This window comes from Ixodes scapularis, unplaced genomic scaffold, assembly GCF_016920785.2.
Source record: "Ixodes scapularis isolate PalLabHiFi unplaced genomic scaffold, ASM1692078v2 PGA_scaffold12__126_contigs__length_90152505, whole genome shotgun sequence".
In the NCBI taxonomy this organism is placed as follows: domain Eukaryota; kingdom Metazoa; phylum Arthropoda; class Arachnida; order Ixodida; family Ixodidae; genus Ixodes; species Ixodes scapularis.
The window spans coordinates 1,647,261-1,659,867 of NW_024609838.1; positions in this window are offsets into that span (position 1 = coordinate 1,647,261).

The window sequence follows — 12,607 nt, forward strand, 5'->3', positions numbered from 1 at the left end:
AGGTTTCATAATTTACCTGTTTGTACTGATAGTCTCTCTTCTATATGTCTGGTCGGCCACCTCGGTGACTCTGAGGCAGTATTACTACTAAATCCCTCCCATATCTATATAAGGTTTCATAATTTACCTGTTTGTACTGATAGTCTCTCTTCTATATGTCTGGTCGGCCACCTCGGTGACTCTGAGGCAGTATATTACTAGTAAATCCCTCCCATATCTATATAAGGTTTCATAATTTCCCTGTCTGTACTGATAGTCTCTTTTCTATATGTCTGGTCGGCCACCTGGGTGACCCTGAGGCAGTATTACTACTAAATCCCTCCCATATCTATATAAGGTTTCATAATTTCCCTGTCTGTACTGATAGTCTCTTTTCTATATGTCTGGTCGGCCACCTGGGTGACCCTGAGGCAGTATTACTACTAAATCCCTCCCATATCTATATAAGGTTTCATAATTTACCTGTTTGTACTGATAGCCTCTCTTATATATGTCTGGTCGGCCACCTCGGTGACCCTGAGGCAGTATTACTACTAAATCCCTCCCATATCTATATAAGGTTTCATAATTTACCTGTTTGTACTGATAGTCTCTCTTCTATATGTCTGGTCGGCCACCTCGGTGACCCTGAGGCAGTATTACTACTAAATCCCTCCCATATCTATATAAGGTTTCATAATTTACCTGTTTGTACTGATAGTCTCTCTTATATATGTCTGGTCGGCCACCTCGGTGACTCTGAGGCAGTATTACTAGTAAATCCCTCCCATATCTATATAAGGTTTTATAATTTCCCTGTCTGTACTGATAGTCTCTTTTCTATATGTCTGGTCGGCCACCTCGGTGACCCTGAGGCAGTATTACTACTAAATCCCTCCCATATCTATATAAGGTTTCATAATTTACCTGTTTGTACTGATAGTCTCTCTTCTATATGTCTGGTCGGCCACCTCGGTGACTCTGAGGCACTATTACTAGTATTGGTGTTCCCGGTAACGCGTTCCTGTTTTTCTGTAACCTTAGTAACGTACTCGTCACATCTTGGGAGCAGTAACGTATAAATTATAACGTACGTTACTTTATTTGAGTGACGGCAAAGGTAGTTAGTTACTCGTTATATATTTTCCCCAATACTTCAAAAATATTTCACTTCCATTTTTTTCTATGTGCGAAGCTATTGGCGATTTCAGCGAAATCGAGGCCGCGTAGCGCCAACGCAGAAAAGCTCAAGAAAAGAAGTCGTTCTGACTCTGTCGTCTGCTATCAATGCTTGATTCTCGAAGGCGGCATAGAAACAAACTTCGTTTCCAGTAATTATTTTTATGCTTCCGCGGTGCCGTTTCTACGCACTGACCATAAGAAGATTTCTACCGTTTAAAATCGCTTTTCTTTTATATGTAACACCGGTTTTATGCTGCAGCGCAAGAAATTTATGGTGGTCCGTGTGCTGAATGACGATAACGCTACCTCCTTTCGTCCGCCATTTTGCCTGACTAGCGCGCCCCTATAGTAGTTTGCAAGAGTCGCGAATATGCATTCTTGCACGCATCCCACATACCTTCAAAATAAAAACCGTAAAAAAAAAAAGATACGTTATTATTTTTTTTTCAAGCCATGGTGAGTGGAGATGTCAGACTCAGGAGATTCTGAGATCGTATTTTCTTCCTTCTCATCAGACACGACTGAGCCAAGTCATCGAACAAGCCGCGACTTGCTGCCCCTTGTCGGAGATAGACGAGGCTCTTAGTGATAGTGGGGGGGGGGGGGGGGGGGGGGCAGATAACCAGGAGCTGAATCTCGAAACTGATAACGACTCGGGGAGCGGAGTGGGATTTTGCTTTATTTGATCTCGTCTGAACGTCTCGCACCCGGCAACAAGGAACGCCTTCTTCCTGGACATTGTCCTTTTTGTCATTGCGAAGACGTGTCTCATCAGCGTCTCCGATAGCTGAGGAGGAACACTGGTCTGCTCGGATTGACCTTATCAAGAAGTAATATATCTGCGCGTATACACTTCAGCTCGAGAGTCCTGTGCGGCATTGCTGGAAAGCTGCGTGACTTTAAAGAAGTCCTGTTTCATGCGCTAAAACTTTTGTAAGAAAAGATATTTTGGCGAGATGGCGTGCTCTCGAGTGCCACACAAGGCCATGGTCCGCGAAAGCTTTCACAGACTGTGGCTGTTTCTGATTGGATGGTGACGTCATGCGCTCGTGGCCAATCGGGGTGCAGCGTTTCAGTCTGTAGCACGCGCCATGTGCAGTCGAACGGTGCTTGATCGTTCATTGGCAAGAATGTCGGTGTCACGGCGGGAAACATTGAGTGGCATTGAGTGCTGATGTAAAATACCTGCCCACTTCCGTTTTACAGTGTGATCCTTCCATTGCTGACCGTGGTGCGGTCAAGCGCGTCTTTAGCCGCGTTTTCCAGAAAGGGGCCATTCCGACTACTTTTGTTGAAAGGACGAAGCCCATTCGAATAAAAAAAGCTCGTATTTTTCCCTCTTTTTTTTATGCGTCCGTGCGTTTTACAAGACCACCTTTGGGTACAGCTCTATTTTTCTTATCTTATTTTAATTTCTAAACGCTCAGCCTTTTCCCGGTCCCGAGTTAGCCACCCCCGATGTCTAGTTCACAAAACATTTTTTTTTTTTCTTAACTCTTCGTTAGACGTCGGGACTCTTCTAAGCGTGAGGTGCCCATCAACCGTTCAGCATCGTTGGTGTCCTTTATTATAATGTTCTCTCTATATTTTTTTACGACTTCTAAAGACCGAGCTGGTTTTGGGGTTTGGGTAAGAAGGATAGGCGTATAAAAAGACGTTGGTCCGGAAGCGTCGAGACTCAGTACTACGCTGCTTAGTGAGGGTCGTACGACGTCGCAAGCTCACTACTCACAGCGGGCCATGAAGACTGTAAGTAGGCATATTCTGTCCATTTTGTTTGACCTATGCGTCTTTTAAATATAGGCAATTTAGTTTAATATATTTCGCTGTTTATGAGAACTAGGTTGTTTTTACGCCACACTGTTTATGTTCTTGGTCCAATCGTAGTTTCCTTTGGTATGCGATTTTGTGCTATCTGTAGCGCATAACATTGTGCCTGAATCGTAAGTTCTGGTGTTCAAATGTGCACTGACTGTAGCTGAAAAAAACGTGTAACTCAATCGTGAACTGCGTTCTTCAACAGTAGATGACACGTCACCCCAGCGCTTCGCGTTTGTTTCTCTATTTGAACGGGATTAAAGAAGGACACCAGAGTTTTATTGCTCTATTTGTGCAACAATCATCAATATAATTTCAAGGCCCGCTCGCAATCGTTCGAACGCAACACTTCTCTGTACGTTGGTGTGTGTTTGGTAAGGTTATTGTTTCATAAGGTTATTTACGAGTCCTTATTACTAATTAAATAGTGCGTTAACATATTAAATGCAATCTTACCTTGACTTAAACGCAAGCGCATCTCATCGATATCTAAAGGGACGTCTTATTTTCTGGGACGAAGTTTAGGAGATATCAACATTTTTTGGCCCTTGATCATTGAGACTCCTGTAAGAGTTGTACAAACAGTCACAGTGTATGGACGTCTTTTTTTTCTTCATTTTCTCCCTTTCTAGGTGGCAATCACGTTACCACTCTTGCTGGTAAGCTTGGTCCTGCAGAGTTGCAGGGCCGGAGATTTGCTGCCGGAGATGCCCGCGGAAGCCGTTCAGGTCATCGAGGCCCTGCCATTGATCCAACAGATCGAAACAATTCAACAAGTCAATGCCATCAAGAGCCTCAAGCAAGGAGGCGGCTCATCAGGCGGGGTGCCGCCGTTTCTGCCCATCGTCTTGGCACTTCACTACAGATCGAACCAGCAGCAGTCGACGAAGAGCAAGCTAAAGAAGCTCCTGGGTATGATGGGAAGGTGAAGCGGGCGCCAGTACAACATTCTCGAACACTGATCAAACAAAACGGCCGTGCCGAGCAGCACTGTGGAACGCGGCAAGGTTCCAGTGGGAGTGTCTTCGAGGAATTTCGCCATTTTGGAGACCGGTACCCGAGCTCGGTTCCGTAAAGTTTTTGTAACTGGAGGTACCTACCTTAAAGAATCGGGGACATCGTGTTTTTTGTTTTCACTTTTTTTTATTTCTCGGCGTTGGATTACTAATAAAAAAAGACACAAGGCAAGGTTCAGCCGGAACATTTTTTTTTTTTTTTTATTTATTTACCGCCACAACTTTCGAGTGCAAACACTTTCAGCGACATTTCTAGACGCTCCAAACATTGAAAGGGCTGGTTTTAAGACGCAGTGTAACCAACAAACTGTCACATTTGCTCAATAAACGCATTTCGTTTATGAAGAAAGTGCTGGTGTAATGTTTATAGAACCTGAAATATATATGCAAGATTTAACGAAGATTTGCAAAAACGATGTAACTGTAGACGTTTAGGAGCTTGCACTGTTGTCAAGACTCTCTTCCCTTATCGCTTGAAAGTACAGTCCCCCAGGAAGCGGTTCCTTCTGTTCCGATGGCTTCAGCACAGCGCTCGGTGCCTTTTTCCATGCGGTTTTTGCGTATGTTGCCATGGGACTGCTCAGAACAAGACCTCTTTGAATTGCGATCCGATTGCATTCTTCCGCAAGCCTTGGGTCATTGTTCCAAAATTCATCCACGTCCCCAAGTTCATCAAGCGTGTCCCGTGACACTGACTCTGGTGGCACCTCGTAATTTCTCGATTGATTCTCGTATCTGCTCTTAGGAGTGCTCTGATGGTACCCTGGAGCAATGCTCGGCGTGCCTTCGCGAGGATTGAAGCCTCTAGCAGTATTCTGCTGGAATGGTTCGCCGTAGACATTCTGTCGCATGTAACGCGGCGTGATGCTCTCCCCCGAGTTCATGTAACTTATCGCGTCACTTGCATGGGACGCTTGGACCGCTTTTCTTATTGTGCGGTACGGATGCGGATGTGAATCATCTTGGACAGGAATATTATCAACAGTGTCATCGTCGCTTGGAATATTACCGGCGATGTGGTGCGGGCGACCGATGACCTGGTCGTGTTGATCAAAGTCTCGCGAGTCGTCCGACATTCCGACGCCATCCTCGTAATCTTGGGGAAACGTCTGGTTCCAATCATAGTAACTTGACTCTCCCATTCTATCAGGTACTTGAGGACGCAATGTGGAAGCCTCATCACGTGGGTCTCTTCTACCCATCGCGTACATACGCGAACTGTCTTCGTGGTACATTTGGTCTCGTCCCGCAGATCCTCCCTGCGAATCGAACTCGGAGCAAGTCCCAACGTAGTTCCCAGTGCTCTCGTTTCGGGGATCATACGCTTTGAAACATTGACCCTCTTCCATACGCTGTCTTCTGTCGAACAGTGACGAATCATCAATGTTGTCTTGCTTCGCTACGTCAAGATAATGCGCATCAAAACTGCGGTAAAGTTGAGGCCGATCTGATGCCTCGAGATAGTTTGTGTCGTCCGGGTCATCTTCAGAATCAGAATATATGGAATAATCTGTTCCGGTGAGGTTCGGGTACCTTAAAACAGCATCATTCCTTTCTCCGCTTCGCTGCTGTCTAGGATGAGGCGCAAGGACGTTCAGTTCTTCTTCACCTTGAGCCCGCCGCGCGTCGCTAGCAGACGAGGAGTTCACGGGCATCCCATAGGAGTTGCGTTGGTGCTGCTGCTGCTGAAACTGGAAAGCACCAAACGAAAAGTGTCCTTGACTGTCTTCGCGATCTGCTGGGAAGTCCAGGAATTGCAATTTGTCCACATCTCGATGTTTCTGGCGCGCCGTTGAAGCGGTCGCGTGGCTATTTACAGCATTTTTCCCAAAAGACTCAGGAAAGTACGGGCGATTTTCGCTTTGTCTGCTGGATGGCATGTCACATTGATTGGGCGATGATTTCCCGACATTCCTTCCTCGAATATTCAAAGCCTCCTGACGTCTGCGGTTTCGAAAGTTTTCGAAGCGTCGCTGAGCCTCGAGCGAACACGTTGAAAGGGTGTTCTCTCCATTGCCACGGCAAGAGCTCGCCGAGAGTCCAACCATTCTTGAGAACGAGTTTCCATTGCATTCTTTTACGCTCAATGGTGTACTAGAACTCGCGGGTTCGGTGCCAGACGCAGATCTCTTGAAACTAAATTTGCGCAAGCCTGACAAGAGGATACCTTTGTCGGGCATCTCTGATCTATACTTCTTTTTTGTGAAGAAGTAGTTAGTGATTCGATTGCAGGTAGCCAAGTTGTCCTGAAAGAGCTGACGTGGCTGCTTTTCGCTTCTGGACAGCACAGTTGTCTTCTGAGCCTGAGTTCTTTTTCTGATGGAATTTCCCAAATTTATAGCTCGGGGGTTCGTGCTAAAACTCAGCCGATGAGGCGATGATGTGCTGCGCCGTTCTACCTCGGTAGACGTTGAACCGACATCTTTGTGGTAGGTCATCAGCCTTGCCATCTTCTCTCGCAGCTTTGCCGACAACGGTTTGGGACCAGCGCTATGGCTGTGATCTGAAGGCAAGAATTCTAGAACGCGGCAGTCTGTTCCTAGACTTTTCATGAGGTCGTTAACCAAGGGATATTTGCTTTTCTTCTCCCTGGAACAAGGGGCAGGTTTCGATGCCTCTCGCCGGTCTCCAGGACACGAGCTAGTGATGCTCGAAGGTGACATGTCCATGGGCGGAGAACTGTCAAAACAACCATCTGAACTTTTCAATGTGATGTTAAACATTTCCGACCTTGCTGTGTTTCGCTCATTACGAAAGTTGGTGTGTGTCGAAGAGGTGCTGTTTTGGGCACCTGGTGGCTGAACAAAGGCTTCGTTGGTTATAGGCTCCATGGCGCTTTCACTATCTTCTTCATCGCATAGTTTTGGTCGCTTTGGAGGAAGAAGAGCGACGGCAGAGGTCTGCCAACTGCACCGTGGTTTTACGCTGAAAAATCCATTTTCAGAAGATGAGCCAGCCGCGTTCAGTCGTTCGCCCGGAACCTCGTCGCTGTACGTTGGAGCTTGGCAATCAAGGTCTTCGCCTATCTGAATCTCGGTGTCCGACCAGTAATCGAGATCGTTGTTGCATGTATCCTGAAAAATGTCGCTGAAGTTGAGCGCTCGATCTGCAGGCGTCATATCAGTAGGTGTGGCCAGGTGTAACTCTTCTTCAGACTTCCTGACTTCTTGGGGAGCTACTATAGCCACCCTGCAAGCTCCCGAATCGTCCTTAGAGGTACTTGACTGTGCTCTTCTAGACCCCAGCTGACTCTCGTCCTCAATCTGCAGGCTTGAGCAGCATTCGCGTTCATCGGGTACTGTCATCACAGTTTCTTGTTGTACGCCCTGGTTTGCCGTCAGTATATTTTCGGTATCCGCCAAGTCTCCTGGGGTCTCTGACTCTTGGTACATGTACGGGAGGTCTGTTGAAGCGCCATCTCCGTTTGTAGACTTCTGTTGTGTCTGGAAGGGACATTCAACTTGCGAATGTAAGAATTCTGCCAACTCGTGCTTTACCATTGCCTCTGACGGAGCTGAATCTTGTTGGGGATCACGTGATTCGTCGAGGGCAGAGGGAGGAGGGCTGTCGCTGTATTCAAATTCTAAAGAAGCAAAACTCAATCCTGGTTGCGATCCGAACTGAGTATTTGTCGGGACCGCGGTTGGAGAGACGGGAGGCGTTGAAAGGAAGGAGAGGGTCTCGGCCGTTGAATTGACTTTAGCGACCGCTTCTGCCAGTGCTGAGTTCATGAAAGGCTCCCTCTTGACTTCAGTTTCCGACACTTCGATCTCGGCTTGTGTCTCTCCTGAGCATGAATAAGTTTCCTGCTTGGCCTTGAAGGTTTCTGGCGCCTCCGCTGGCCGCTGGGGTGGAGTCCGGGGAAGGGACTGCGCTTCCAGGATAGCAAGTTCCAGAAAATCGCAGATCTGTAACGCATGAAAGATGTCATTATAACTTTGCTCAACAGGTCTCAGAAGTTTCGACTTGTGGGATCTAGATCATGCTGAAAGCCAGTTACAGGCGCTTTATAATCAGACTGGCTACATCGAAATGTAAGTCATATCCTTGAAAATTTTAAAGACGTAGTTCTTTTTCGGAAAAACAAATTAATACCGAACTTGTAAGGGTCAACATCGCAAGTCGATGCAGACGACCGAGTGGGCGACTGTTGTATTTGTGGCGCCATCTCCCGATAGGCGCAGCTAGCAAACAGCTAGGCCGTCTGCTTCCGACCGAGCGCGTCGTCTGAGAGATGGCGCCACAAGTACAACCGTCGCTAAATTGGTCAAGAGCATCAACGCCTCTCCGTTGACCTAGGCAAAGTTTGTTGGTCTCCTTTTTCGAAGCAATAGAGCTAAGCAGCAAGCCCCTGTTTTACCTAGGGCTGCGAACTCATGTTCTTATCTTGTAGACACGTTTTAAAAAGGGCCAACTGGATAACGACCTGTGAGTTAAAAAATTCCTTGCCTCTTCGTCCGGAAGGCTAGCGAGAAGTTGGTCTTCCAAAACGTGAAGTGGACTGCCGCCATCCGTGCCTTCAATTTTTTGACCAAAGCGGGTGTTGTCACTGCGTACAAACCAGAATATTATTTTTTCTCACTCAAATAATACAGATAAAACACATAAAAAAATACTTAAAAGGACACTGACAGGGTATGTACGCTCGTCAAGGTGTTATATATATATATATATATATATATATATATATATATATATATATATATATATATATATATATATATATATATATATATATATATATATATATATATATGATACCCATTTTTTTGTGGTTTCTACTAAACTGCAAAAACGCTGATTGAAAAAAAAAAGTTGCACAGAAAATTGGAAGTTGTCTGTGCATTAATTTGCTGCGTAATTCTCAACATGGCGTCGTATCGCGCGAATCGCGGGCCGGAGTGGCTGAACGAAGCAGACTAAGCGACAGCGGCGAATGATGGGCGTAGGACCTCTACTTCGGAACCGGCGAATCTGTCTAGCTTCGAAAGAGAAATCGGTTACCGATAAAAAAAAACAATTAGGATTTATTTCGCGCGACACTCCCTACCACCCAGCCGATGCGCACGAAGACGTCGCCATTACGTGGTCCCTTCTCCTGGCTGAAGACAGTGCAGGTCTTACGAACACGAATTGGTAAGAGCTTGAAAAACGTGCCAGTGTCAATCATCAAGCGCTTGACCTTGGCGTTTTTCGTGCGACTTGTGACGTGCGCGTTTTTCGTCTGCTTCGCACGGCCGGAGGAACGAAGAAAAAAAGAAAAGAAAACGCGGTCGGGTGTAGGCACGTGACTTCCGGTAACTCTCCCCTCCTCTACATTTCTTCTTCCTCCCCAGTCCAGATTCGGTTTCGAGCGGTTGCACATTTTTTTATTTTCTTTTAGTTCATTAAAATATACGTGACACTGTTATTCCATTAATAACTTGTTCCTCACCCAGTTTTTCAAAGTGAACGTTTTTTCTGGCAATAATGAAAACGGTCGTGCCAGGGGAAGGCAGGGTTTCACTGTTTGCACTCTAGACTTTGTTACCAACTGATTGCAAGCAGTTTCATAGTGTCAAATAAATGCTCTGGAAACCCGCTACAGCACCAGCGCAGCTGCATGAAACAAATGTTCAGCGCGCAGAGCCCATTTTTAGACTGTCCGCTCGACCTGCATGCCTGTTTTCCTCTGAAATCACGGCACTGAAAATAGCGGTTGTATTCGAATGTCGATATTAGCATGATTTTCCCTTGCCGATTTCCCAATTAACTATTTTGAGTTTCGCGATACTAAATATCATATCGAAAAGGGCCGGGGATTCCAAAAGTATAGTTAGTTGTGGTAGCTCCAAAAATCGTCAAAGTCGCCCCCGGCCCCCTTTAACGAGCACCGAATTTCAATGCTCATCTGTATACTTCAAACGAGAACTTCTCAACCACACACGAAAAGCTTTAATGTCAACCTTTCAACTCAAAAAAAAATGTATGCAGTATAATAAAGACAGGACAACAACTATTACTCGAATTGTACGTACTAACATTGTTGCGCTGTATGCAACTCAAACCCCAGAAAACATCTGATTGTCCCTTTAATACAACAGAGGATGGCACTTGCGACGCCATCTGGAGAAACGCGCCATCCCTGTTCGCAACTCCAAGGGAGACAACGCCACCCAGCGGAGAAAACGCGAAGGAGGAAAACGGGGAACGACCGCCTCGACCGCAGCGCCCCTCCAAGTATGGTGCCCGGTGGGGACGCGCCTCCCCACCGTTGTGTTTCTCGCGTCCCAGAAAGCGGTCCTTCGATTTGCGCCTGATGACGTCATAGAAGCGTCACGCTGTCGCCCGCAGCGACCCTGGCGGGTGTCACAGCAGCAGTGGTCGATGTGGCAGACGCCTGTTCTGCCGCAGGTCTCTCTCCGGCTTGACAGTCCACGGAAATTTCGGCAGCCAGGAGTTGGGACGCAGCAACGGCAGCGACGCTCGCGTTCTCTCATGGCTTTCCCCGGAACTTCCGTTCCCAACCGCCAGGATCGCGACATCCGACAGCGTGACACTCCAACGTTTGTGACGTAATTCGTTGCCACCTCGGGACTAACTACTTTCGATGCATCGGTAAGACAAAACAAAAAACACCAGTTGAAGACGCACGTTCCACACACCGTAATCCAAGTGTGCGGCGAAACCTGGCGTGGCCTAGCGGCCAAAATGTGGAACAGAGAAAAAGGGAATCGAACGCACGCCGTGGGAGTGGAGACTACAAGAGAGACATACTCAGAGCCCCGCGCTGATAACACTTTGGTAATCCGCATCCGAACCGTATCCGCAAAATTCGGAACCGCATCCGGCCCTCAATCCGCGTATTCACTTTACATCATAATAACGAACATAAAAAGCACCTGGATGGTACTTTATAAGCCGTCTGCTTACCTTTGTACAATTAACTCCCCGTGTCAAAATACGGTGAGTCTTTTTTTATCGTATTCTGTTTTCTTTCCTATTTATAAAATCAGCGATCATCCTTCCAGTAACACTTCGCACCACTGGAAAGATGATCGCAGTTATGAGGGCGTCTTGGGAGTCCGTGACACTGACACTCTGTCCAGAAGATTCGCTCAAGAGGAAGGCAATTTTGGTATTTACTTTCCTTGTTTGCTTCGTAAAACCCTCTTCAAACAGACACATATTTTATAAGCATACAAATTAACGAAGGACAGACTAATAATATTACGCCATTATATTTAGGCCAAAAATTAAAAAAAAAAGTGGGAGAGGAAAAGCGCTCACTCACTGCAGCAAAGTATACTCATGGATATGTGGCAAGACGTGAGTTCACCACTGGGAAAGTATCACAATGTTCAATAATAGCAACACCTCCTATCGGTTTCAGTTTTAAACACGAACTCTCAACTGCATGCTCGGAACCGTATACTTCGAAACAACTCAGTGCCAGCTGCCGAGAAAAAAGAAAATGTACAAACATGCAACGTTTCACTTGTCGAGGTTGCTGTGTAGAAGAAACCGAAACTCGTCAACGCGGATAAATTCAGACTGGTTCCCCTCTCTTAAATTAATACCCGTTAATGAGAAGTCTTTCTCGGTCGATGCACTTGATACTGGGGTGGCAGGCACGAACTGCGCTACAAGAAAAAGGTGCGGGAACTCGTGCTGACGCAGGTTCCACCACTCCAGAGGATCGAATTCAGTCTCTTCGATCTACTTGTAGGCGAAAGAGCCACTTACAGCCTTCTTCCATACTTTCTTGCGGCCTGTACGTTTTTGGCTTTCTTTGCAAAAAGATTGTTTCCTGCTCTTTCGCTTCCAAACAAGAACACAGTTTCACGGACCGACTGATGCCCCAGCATTCTTTACTTTCTCTAGGGACAGCAGTTTTGACGACATAGAACGTTCTAAAATAATCTGTGGAGAAAATAAATTTTTTTTTACGTAAAGAACAATTTTTTTCCTGATTTGCACCTTTTATATAAGAGTAATTTGCTCCCGCAATACATTTGATGATGCACTTCATATATCCCTTACTTATTCGCTCTACACTGTGCGGTCGCACACGTTTATAAGCCGCCCTGGCAAAAATCTACATCCGGACCCTCGGACATCCGCATCTGATCGGGGCATCCGCATCCGATCGCAGTAAGCCAAAATTGATTCATATATATCCGCATTCGCCAGTTTAGTTCGGATATCCGCGGTTATGCAGGGCTCTAGACATACGAATGGCAAGGTACCGCAAGAGCTGGATATCCTCGAGGCATTTGTCGTCTTTGGTGAACAGTTCGTCAAGGTACTCGATCTGGGCCCTGCCGACGTGTTTCTTCAGCAGCCGAGGTAAGTCCGACTCGCCGAACGTCCTGGCGGAACACGGGATCACCGGTCGAGAGCTCTCTGCGATGATCTCTGCGAGGCAAGAGGGTACAGTGAAACCTCCCAACTCTGCAGGGGGGCTTCCTCTGCCTATGGTCAACACGGGGCATGGCATATACTAGGCTCACGCCCAGTGATTTTCGCTTTTTTTTTTTTCTCTGCTCGGTAGCTCACTTCACATCGCACTTTGAGAAAGAATACGGCCGCGGTCAAAATTCTAATAGCCTCCTGTATACTGACAAAGCCTG